Source organism: Rhinopithecus roxellana, chromosome 1 (assembly GCF_007565055.1).
Source record: "Rhinopithecus roxellana isolate Shanxi Qingling chromosome 1, ASM756505v1, whole genome shotgun sequence".
NCBI classification, from domain to species: Eukaryota; Metazoa; Chordata; class Mammalia; order Primates; family Cercopithecidae; genus Rhinopithecus; species Rhinopithecus roxellana.
In genome coordinates this window covers 118314470-118325253 of record NC_044549.1, presented here as the reverse complement: position 1 = coordinate 118325253, position 10784 = coordinate 118314470, and the positions used below count along the sequence as shown (strand labels likewise).

At 41.8% G+C, this 10784-nt stretch overlaps 1 protein-coding gene across 1 annotated transcript in view; it reads left to right on the top strand.

The window, feature by feature from the left end:
- The first annotated feature begins 236 nt into the window (after positions 1-236).
- SAMD7 (sterile alpha motif domain containing 7) overlaps positions 237-10784 on the top strand; it is a 59105-nt gene continuing 48557 nt past the window's right edge. The window contains exon 1 of the mRNA XM_030929593.1: positions 237-634. The gene's annotated coding sequence lies outside the window, so the exon portion shown is untranslated. The remainder of the gene's footprint in view (positions 635-10784) is intronic.

Below are 10784 nucleotides of genomic sequence, written 5' to 3'. Positions count from 1 at the left end.
GACTTCTGGGACCGGTGGGGACTTGGAAAACTTTTATGTCTAGCTAAAGGATTGTAAACACACCAATCAGCACTCTGTGTCTAGCTAAAGGTTTATAAACGGCACCAATCAGCTCCCTGTCAAAACGGATCAATCAGCTCTCTGTAAAATGGACCAATTAGCAGGATGTGGGTGTGGTCAGATAGGGGAAGAAAAGCAGGCTGCCTGCTCCCCCAGCGGCAACGGAGTTGTGTCATTTTCCTGCAAGTTGGAGCTTCCTTCTTTCAGTCTTCACAATAAATCTTGCTGCTGTTCACTTTTTGGGTCCACAGGGCCCGGCGAAGGTCTGCAGCTTTACTCTTAAAGCCCGTGAGACCACGAACCCACAGGGAGGGACGAACAACTCCGGACATGCCACTTTTATGAACTGTAACACTCACTGCCAAGGTCTGTAGCTTCACTCCTTAAGTCAGCGAGACCACCAACCCACCAGGAGGAAGAAACTCCAGACACATCATCTTTAAGAACTGTAACACTCACCGCGAGGATCCATGGCTTCATTCTTGAAGTCAGCGAGACCAAGAACTCACCAATTCCGGACACAGACTTCATAGTTCTCTGGGCTGGTATCTTTTTCTGTGACTACAGTTAAAAGGTACAGTACCCTTAAAACTCTGATTTCCTCTGCCTTTCCTCTACCTTGGGCAGCATTTGTAATAAGGATGTATTTAGCTAGGTCTTTGATTTTCAGGATTTTGTGAGTCCTGATGTTTGGCATAGGGCATATGGGAAGTTATATCCAGGTGAGAAAAATGTTGTGAGCATCAAAACGCCTATCAAGGCCTTTTCTTTTCTTTTTTCTTTTTTTTCTTTTTTTTTTTTTTAAGACAGTCTTCCGCTATTGCCAGGCTGGAGTGCAATGGCGTGATCTTGGCTGACTGCAACTTCTCAACTCCCTGGTTCAAACTATTCTCTGGCCTCAGCCTCCTGAGTAGCTGGGATTACACCAGCTGCGCCACCACGCCCAGCTAGTTTGTGTAGTTTTAGTAGAGACAGGGTTTTACCATGTTGGCCAGGATGGTCTCCTGACCTCATGATCCGCTTGCCTCGGCCTGCCGAAGTGGGGTTACAGGCGTGAGCCACCGCACCCGGACGTATATGGAGGTTTTTTAAACTCGAATGTGCTCTCTTTGTTACAATCTGCCGATAAGGAGACAAGTTCAATAGAAGAGGCAACTGAGGATGAACATCTCCAAAATGGGAGTTGAATACCACACAGGCAGGCTGCTTATTCTATCTTCTGCAATAACTCACTGTGTAAAAAAGAATGCACAGCTGCATGAGGACTAGAGGGGACTAACTGTTAAGGGTTGTGGACACGGCCAGGAAGGACTGAAGCTATGGCGTTGGCTGCACTTAAGATTCTGCACTGAAGACTGGTCTTTGCCCTGTATTACCTTGGGACCTCAGAGAGGACTTGAAGTGCAAAAGGGAGAGGGCCCCATAGCAAAGAGAAACCATTATTCCTGCCCGGCTGGCACTTATTTCTAGAACTTCTCATGGGCATTCCCGGCTGGCACTTATTTCTAGAACTTCTCATGGACCTGGTGAAGTGTGGTGGCTCACACCTGTAATCCCAGCACTTTGAGAGGGCAAGGCAGGCAGATCACTTGAAGTCAGGAGTTTGAGACCAGCCTGGCCAACATGGGCAGACCCCCATCTCGACTAAAAATACAAAAAAAAAAAATTAGCTGAGTGTGGTGGCAGGCACATGTAATCTCAGCTACTTGGGAGGCTGAAGCAGGAGAATTGCTTGAACCCAGGAGGCGAAGGTTGCAGTGAGCCGAGATGGTGCCACTGCATTCCAGCCTGGGTGACAGAGCAAGATTCTATCTCCAAAAAATAAATAAATAAATAAATAACCCTAATGATTGGGAATATTAGAGCAAATGCCAGCTACCTAATAGTTGTGGTGGTGGTTATGAGGAATATGATGATGATATAAAAATCCAACATTTGTATATACCAGACATCATAATGAGCAGCTGACATACACCATCTCATTTAATCATCGCACTGTATTATTCCATGTTATATAAGAAGATATTGAGACATACAGCCCATAGATATTGAGGATCCCACAAATAGCAAGTTGTTGCTTGAGGAAATCCATGCTCAAATTCTCCCCATAACACTTCCTACCTAACTATTTTTCCTCTCGTGGAAAACGTGAGATTTGAAAATTATAACTCTTGTCTATGAAAATTACACAAGTTCACCAATATCTATCCCAGAAAGATAATATATTAAAACAAATTAAACAATTGTGAAATTCCTGTGAGATATATTCCACGTAGTCTTCTCCTTAACAGGTTAGTAAAGACCTGAGAAGGAGCTCCCAGGTCATTGAATTGGTCCCAGGGTAGATTATGGAGTCAAGAAAGGGTAATCATTTCTGCCAATTGTTTCTGCCTCAGGGAGATTAATTTTAAAAGGCAGAATCATGCCTTGAAGCGGCACCTGGATATGAACAAAACCTTTGTTCAGGTCTCCCTAAAGTGGAGGATTTGGAATTCCTTGGCCATCTGTAGAAGAGGAGATGTCTCTCTGACGGGAATAGAACCAATGTGGATAAGGCCTGAGTGGTTTTCAGAACTCATTTAGGTAGTATGTTAGCTGGCTTAGGCTGCTGTAACAAAATATTGCTGACTGGGTGGCTTAAACAACAAATGTATTCATCACAGTTGTGGAAAATGTAAGATCTTGGACTCACATTCTCCATAATTGTGGAGTTAATTGCTAGTTAAGTGGTATTATAAGGGCAAATTTGAGCATGGATTTCCTCAAGCAATGACTTGCTGTTTGTGTGATCAGGACTCATAAAATACTGAAAATCGAAGGCCTGTTGACCAAGGTGGGGTTTGTTTCAGGTAAGGCTTCTCTCCTCAGCTTGCAGCGACTGCCTTCTCGCTGTATCTTCACATGGGCTTTCCTCTGTGTGCACACAATGCCCAGCTAATTTTTGCATTTTTAGTAGAGACGGGGTTTCACCATGTTGGCCAGGGTGGTCTCCATTTCTTGACCTCGTGATCTGCCTGCCTCGGCCTCCCAAAGTGCTGGGATTACAGGTGTGAGCCACCAGGAGCGGCTTTTGAGAGCTTTTTACATATTTCCTCATGGGGCCCCCAGAGAAAGTGAACCACCACTGCCCATTAGGAGTAACTACCTCTCTGACACATATCCGGGACTGGCTTTTCCTCTTTCTGTTTCATTCTTCCCTGTCCCCAAATCAACTGCAAGTCTTCAAGCCCAAATTAAGACATATCTCCCCAAAGAAAACTGTTTAAACTTTTTTTTCCTTTTACTTTCTTCATTAAAGCATTTACCCCTTTGTTTCAGGGTTAATTATTGATGGAAAAAAGGTTAATTCTAGTTCTATACCTATTAGTCACATGACTTCTGCACTAAACTAATGGGATGAAATTAACCGTGATTGAGTGGAAACAGAAGGAATTAAAAATAACTCGTGGAGTGTGGGCAAGGAGAGATTTTACTCTGGCTTTCAATATATTTTATTTTATTTTTTCTCACTAGGAAAACATGCAGTTAATCTCAAGAGCCAATGCACAATCAAAGCCTGCTGACTTTTGGAGGCCAAGGCGGGTGGATCACGAGGTCAGGAGATCAAGACCATCCTGGCTAACGCTAGTGAAACCCCATCTCTACTAAAAATACAAAAAATTAGCCAAGTGTGGTGGTGGGCACCTGTAGTCCCAGCTACTAGGGAGGCTGAGGCAGGAGAGTGGTGTGAACCCGGGCAACAGAGCTTGCAATGAGCTGAGATTATGCCACTGCACTCCAGCCTGGGTGACAGATCAAGAGTCTGTCTCAAAAAAGCAAACAAACAAAAAAAAACTGACTTTTTTGTTTCTTAACTAGGTTTTATATAGTTTGTACATTAAATGAAGCTAGAACTTTTCTAGCAATGCAGTCACTCCCAAATTCTGGCTAGCAGCAGTATCATTTATGCACAATAGTGAGTTTCTGCTACTTAATTCGATTAAATTAATCCAGTAGCTTGGGCATGAGGGAAAACCATGTTCTGCCCTGAAAGGGCTCTTAATGACTGTTTTCATCCAGGAAAACAGTGGAAACTGTGTTGCCATTCAAGAAATGTGTCCACAGGGGACTGTTTCATTTATTGCTAAGGCAATTCTAAGTGTCATTTAGTAGGTTGGTTTTCAGAGCAGTCTGTCGTAATAAAGATTTTTAACATCTAGTATTCATACATTCTTTAAGGCTTGGGGACAAATATCAATTAAATATACAAATGATCCTTATCATCTTTGGCACATAGCCGTTTTATTTTATTTTATTTTATTTTGATTTGTATTTTTTTTTTTTTTTTTTGAGATGGAGTCTCACTGTCGCCAGGCTGGAGTGCAATGGCACAGTCTCGGCTCACTGCAACCTCTGCCTCCCAGGTTCAAGTGATTCTGCTTTAGCCTCTGGAGTAGCTGGGACTACAGGCATGCGCCACCATACCCAGCTAATTTTTGTGTTTTTAGTAGAGGCAAGGTTTCACTATGTTGGCCAGGATGGTCTTGATCTCTGACCTCGTGATCCACCTGCCTCAGCCTTCCAAAGTGCTGGGATTACAGGTTTGAGCCACGTGCCTGGCCCTCTCACTAATTTTTTAAATAGTTATTTTTTATTTAAAAAAATGCTACTTATGGCTGGGCACAGTGGCTCACACCTGTAATCCCAGCACTTTGGGAGGCTGAGGTGGGAGGATCAGGAGATCAGGAGATCGAGACCATCCTGGCTAATATGGTGAAACCCCGTCTCTACTAAAAATACAAAAAAATTAGCTGAGTGTGGTGGTGGGTACCTGTAGTCCCAGCTACTCGGGAGGCTGAGGCAGAAGAATGGCATGAACCCGGGAGGCCGAGCTTGCAGTGAGCTGAGATCATGCCACTGCACTCCATCCTGGGCAACAGAGTGAGACTCTGTCTCAAAAAATAAAAAAATAAAAAAATAACTTATGTCAACATGTAATGGATTTATTATGAGTTGATATTTTTAAAATTTGTTTTAATTTCTAATGTAGTAGATATTGATAGACATACCTTTTTTTTGCACCACTGCACTGCAGCCTAGGTGACAGAGTGGGACCCTTTCTCAAAAAAAAAGAAAAAAAAAGGTATGTCTATCAATGTTCATATGTAGAAATCCTAACTCCTAAGGCAATGGTATTTGAAAATAGGGTCGTTGTCTTCATTAATAGGAAGACGTTATAAAATAAGTCTCGGAGAGGTCGCTAATTTCTTTCCTATGTTTAAAGACACAGAATAACTACCATTTGTAACTCTAAAGGGGTAGGTTATATGTATTCACATTTATTTATATATGCATAAAATATCTCTAAAAATACAGAAGAAAGCAGTAACACTGATTGCCTTTGAGGACAGAAGTTGGAGTTGAAGGACAGAAAGGAAGGAAGATCTTGGAATTTGGAACCATGTGAATATATTATATACTCAAAACATAAAATACAAATTTTAAAAAGCCAGCACAAATCCGTCTTCTTTCCAAAGTATCCCCAGACACTCATCCAGATCCACATGGTCCAACTGACGTTTGATTGTTGTGTCCTTTTTCGTGGAACTCATCTTTCTCTACCACATCAGAAGTTCTTTGAATGAAATGACCACCTGCGTACTTGTAAGTCTTGGTGTTCCCTGTTTTACTTAACACAGTACTGGGCATAAAGCAAATGCTCAATAAAATGTATTTATTAACTGGTAAGCTTGCTCCCAAGAGACTGAAATCCTAGTACTGTGCCAACTTTCCACAGCAAGTTGCTTTTTGTGGTGAAAATACATGGGACTGGATCAGCCAAGGGGAAAACCCGGCACATTCTGATGAGCAGAGGAGAAGTACACGCACAAAAACCTCTTTTTAAAATGTTTGATACTTTATATTCGAAAAAAAATCACAGAAGCAGTCATCACAGGAAAGGTAAATTCTTGCTGGACTCCCTACAAGTATTTTATAGTTTGGAACCATTTTTACTTGTTTGTATAATAGAGGGAGCATGGCGCTGTTAACAACACGGGAGCCTCTAAGAACCCCATCCAGTTGGAAATCAAATGAATTGGGGGATTTTCCGTAATAATGTAATTCCTATGTCTCCTTTCTTGGATACATTGGTGATGCTGAGTGTTTGCAGAACAATCATTTAGAATTCTGAGGTATTGTATACCTAAAACAGTAGCAGTAATGGATCAGTGTCACATGATTGAAGATCTGTTTGGCCTTCCTTTCAGATGAGGATGACTGTGATAACATAAAGGGGCTTTAGGTTTCAGCTTGGGCCTTTTGTTTCCAATTTTGAGAACTAAACTTTTGGAATAGATCTCTAATATAGATCCTAAAATGTGTCCATTTTTATATATTTATTCTTTTTTTTTTTAGAGACAGGCAGAGTCTTGGTATGTTGCCTAGGCTGGACTTGAACTCCTGGGCTCAAGGGATCCTCCAACCTCAGCCTCCTGAGTAGCTGTGACTATTGGCACATGACACAGCCCCTGGCTCAAATTTTGTACTTAGTAAAAGGTACTTGGCATCACAAAAACAGGGCTTAAATGCTAGCATAGAAAGAAAATCAGTAGTTGAGATGATTTCCCTTCAGTTGAAGAGGCTGTCACCCAAAAGTTGCAAAGTGTTGCTGCCTGTGTCCTTCCAATCAGGGGGAAGACACTACTGATTCACACAAAATATCATCAACAAGATGTTCTGCTTCCCGGGCCTATTTGCATTCTTACAGGGTCAACAATGCTTGATTCAAGTAAAAGACTACCTGAGGGTAAAATTTCAGATGATGAACCATTTAGACTTTTCTATTTTCTCTTAAAGATTATCCACTCTAAGTTTCCTCCAGCTCTTAACTTTCTTTAATACAATTGCAAATTCAAATGATGAAAGTTTGCATATTTAAACTTAGAAATTGCCAGAAGAGAAATTTTTGTTTTATTCAAATTTGCTTTTTAAACATTTAGAAAAGAGAAGCAGGGAATTGTGATCACCAGTTGGAAAACCAAATGCTGTTTTTTTTGTTTTCAAGAACAAAAGACTTTTTTGTTGGAAACATCAGAGTTGATTTTTATGTTTGCGTACATTAGAGAGATAATGACAGGTTTCTTGCATAAATCACCATTACATCTCACACCAGCCTTTCTGATGTTTCATAATTTTCGAAACATATTTCAGAGTTACTGGCAAGAACAAAACTTTGCAATTTAAATGGATTATCAGAACAATTTGACAATTTTCCTCATGTTTTAAACTGAAAGTCATAGAAACACAACAGAGGATATCTGCCACTTGTGATGGAGCAAAATCTTTACTTGAGTCTTTGAGAGTCTGTCTCAACCAGATCACTCAGGTCCTTTAGTCCCTAAGTCATAAACATGTTTGTCCTTTAGCTTAGTTTATTAACATAGATGAAAAAGCACTTTCAGAAATTTGCCTTATTATTCTAAATTAAAGCTGACTCCCTTCTTTAAAAAGCTGCACTTTTGTAACTTCAGGTGTTTGCTTCTCAGAGAGAAGACGTATATGATTCTGTTTCCCCACCTATGAGGTCAGCCTGTGTGCCTCCTCTCCTGAATGATCATTACCCGACTTGGGCCTGCTCACCAGATTGTTGGATGTTGAAAGGACCTGGTCTGGGGCCAGGACACTTTAGGAATCTCTGCTGTGCTCATGCCAAACTTGGCAGGAAACCAGGCTGAGTGCTCCAGGCCCCAGTGCTAGAGGCCAAAAGACCGGATCCTTCTATGATGCCTGGCTCCTCACCAGGCAAAGTTGCGGGGGCAGGCAAGGGGGTGCCCTCTTCCATTGCTGAGTTTCTGTCCCCGCTGTCTTGTGTTGGTTGAGAGAGCTGTATCCAGTGATCTCCTACGTGGCTACCATTTCTAAAACATTGTTTATTTCATCATTTAAAATTTCTATTTGGGGGTGTTTTATCACATACATAGCATATTTAATCACAGTTCATGTGCATAAATACATAAAGTTTATAAATATGTAAAGCAATTCATGTATAAAAATATTTTCTGAAGAGAGTTCCCAATCAGAAAAGTATGGATACCACTGTTCTATGAGCAAAAGTTCTAGAAAAGGTTTCTATGCTCTTTTCCCAGAAGCAATTAAAAAGCTTATTTCTGAGCCACAAGAACCAACCTGAAACAGCTGCAGGTAGCCAAAGATAGGATAATTTGAACATTAATACAATAGATTGAAGCATATTAAATAAATTTAAAATTGATACATTCATAGTATTTTAAAAATAAACACTTTGGTCATCTTTAAAGGATGTTAATAAACCAATTAATTATTCTGAAAAGAAGCATTGAACCTGACTTTGTAGTGTGAGCTGTACCCTAGGTTACCAAATATTTAATGAGGGAAATTTCATTCCCTCTCCCTCACTCCCTCTCCACACACAAACATACACAAAGAATAATAGAATATCATCATTTGGCAAATCTCCAATAAGATACAGGTATGACTTTCAGTGGCCACTAACATCACAGGAAGAGAAATAACCGAAGATGACATGCGTCCTGATGGAAGATCCAACACCACCCGTGAGACTATTCTGCCAAAAACTCAAACCTGAATCAGATCAAGCATCTAAATCTAATAAGCAAGTGTTAGGAAATACAGAGGCCTGCGGAACACCATGGAGTAGGATAAGCCAAACCAGACTGTGGCAGACTCAACTGGAAAGATAACCTGTTTATTAAGCAAATATACTTCAAGACCAGAGCAGCGGGAAGAAAACCTATAGCTTAAAAGAAACTCAAGACACATAAGCCAAATGCAACTTGTGGACCTTTTTTGGATTCTCATTCAAACCAAATTTTTAAAAAATTATGTGGCAATCAGGGAAGTCTGAACACTGGATAACAGGTAATTATTATTTTTTGAGACCGAGTCTCTGTCCCCCAGGCTGAAGTGCAGTGGCGCAGTCTCGGCTCACGGTAACCTCTGCCTCCTGGGTTCAAGCAATTCTCATGCCTCAGCCTCCTGAGTGGCTGAGATTACAGGCGTGCGCCACCACACCCAGCTGATTTTTGTATTTTTAGTAGAGATAGAGTTTCACCACGTAGGCCAGGCTGGATCTTGAACTCCTGATCTCAGGTGATCTACCTGCCTCGCCTCCCAAAGTACTGGGATTACAGATAACAGGTAATATTAAACATTGTTAAAAGTTTTAGGTTATAATTTTATGGTAATTTTTTTATGTCTTTCTCTTTTAGAAACACTAAAGTATTTGTGGATGAAATAATTACCATAGCTGGCACTGGCTTCTGTATACTCCAGTGTGGGGAAGGTGAAAGGTGTACCTTCTGTAGTCTTAGAAGGTATAGGTGAAACAAGAGTGGGCACAATTTTCTGATGGCTGTAGCTACATAATTTATATATTTAGGGTTATTGTTCCATTCTGTCTCCCTTCGTATACGTCTGGAATTATTCATAGATTTTTCTAAAGGCTTATGCCCAACAGCCATCCTCCTTTGTATTTCTAAAGCACACACTAGAGAAAATGCTTCTCAGAATCAAGAATTCCAAATGCTGTAGTGGACTCCAGTAACAAAACTAGCTTGAAGGGACCCATGAATCACCGCTGCAGTCTCGCCTCTGAGGAAAAGTCAAGAAAAAGGGAAAGGCAACCTTAATGACCTTCATGATTGTCTTATGCAGGATTTCCAGTGTTGAAAGGGAAATTCTATAGCATTTAGTGCTCTCAATTAAATATTTCATGCAGGAGCCATAAGGTGTTGTTGAAAGAAATGAAACCTTGTGTGCCCAGTTTCCTGACATCTGCTAAGGCACATCCTCCTCTGGACCCCACCTTACATCTGGAGGATGGGCCGGGGCAGCAATGCTGGAGATCAGGTTCAATGAATCTTTTCACTGAAATATATATACCAAAGGAGGTGACTGAGTTTTTGTTGTTTTTAGGTTTTGTTGTTTGTTTTTTGAGATGGAGTCTCACTGTGTTGCCCAGGCTGGAGTGCAGTGGCGTGACCTCGGCTCACTGCAACCTCTGCCTCCCGGGTTCAAGCGATTCTCCTTCCTCAGCCTCCTGAGTAGCTGGGATTACAGGCATGTGCCACCACGCCCAGCTAATTTTTAATTTTAGTAGAGATGGGGTTTCACCATGTTGGCCTGGCTGGTCTCAAACTCCTGACCTCACGTGATCCACCCATCTCGGCCTCCCAAAGTGCTGGGATTACAGGCGCGAGCTACTGTGCCCAGCCATGACTGAGTTTTTAAAGAAAATTTTATCTTTTTTTTTTTTAATTATTTTTTGAGACAGTTTCGCTCTTGTTGCCCAGGCTGGAGTGCAATGGCGCAATCTTGGCCCACTGCAGCCTCCGCCTACTGGGTTCAAGTGATTCTTGCGTCTCAGCCTCCCAAGTAGCTGGGATTACAGGTGCCTGCCGCCACTCCCAGCTAAAGTTTTTTTGTATTTTTAGTAGAGACGGGGTTTCACGACGTTGGCCAGGCTGGTCTTGAACTCCTGACCTCAGACGATGCATCTGTCTGGGCCTCCCAAAGTGCTGAGATTACAGGCGTGAGCCACCGCGCCTGGCCCTTGTCCTGTTTTTTTAAATCTTAAAAGTTGCGGCCGGGCGCGGTGGCTCAAGCCTGTAATCCCAGCACTTTGGGAGGCCGAGACGGGCGGATCACGAGGTCAGGAGATGGAAACCATCCTGGCTAACCCTGTG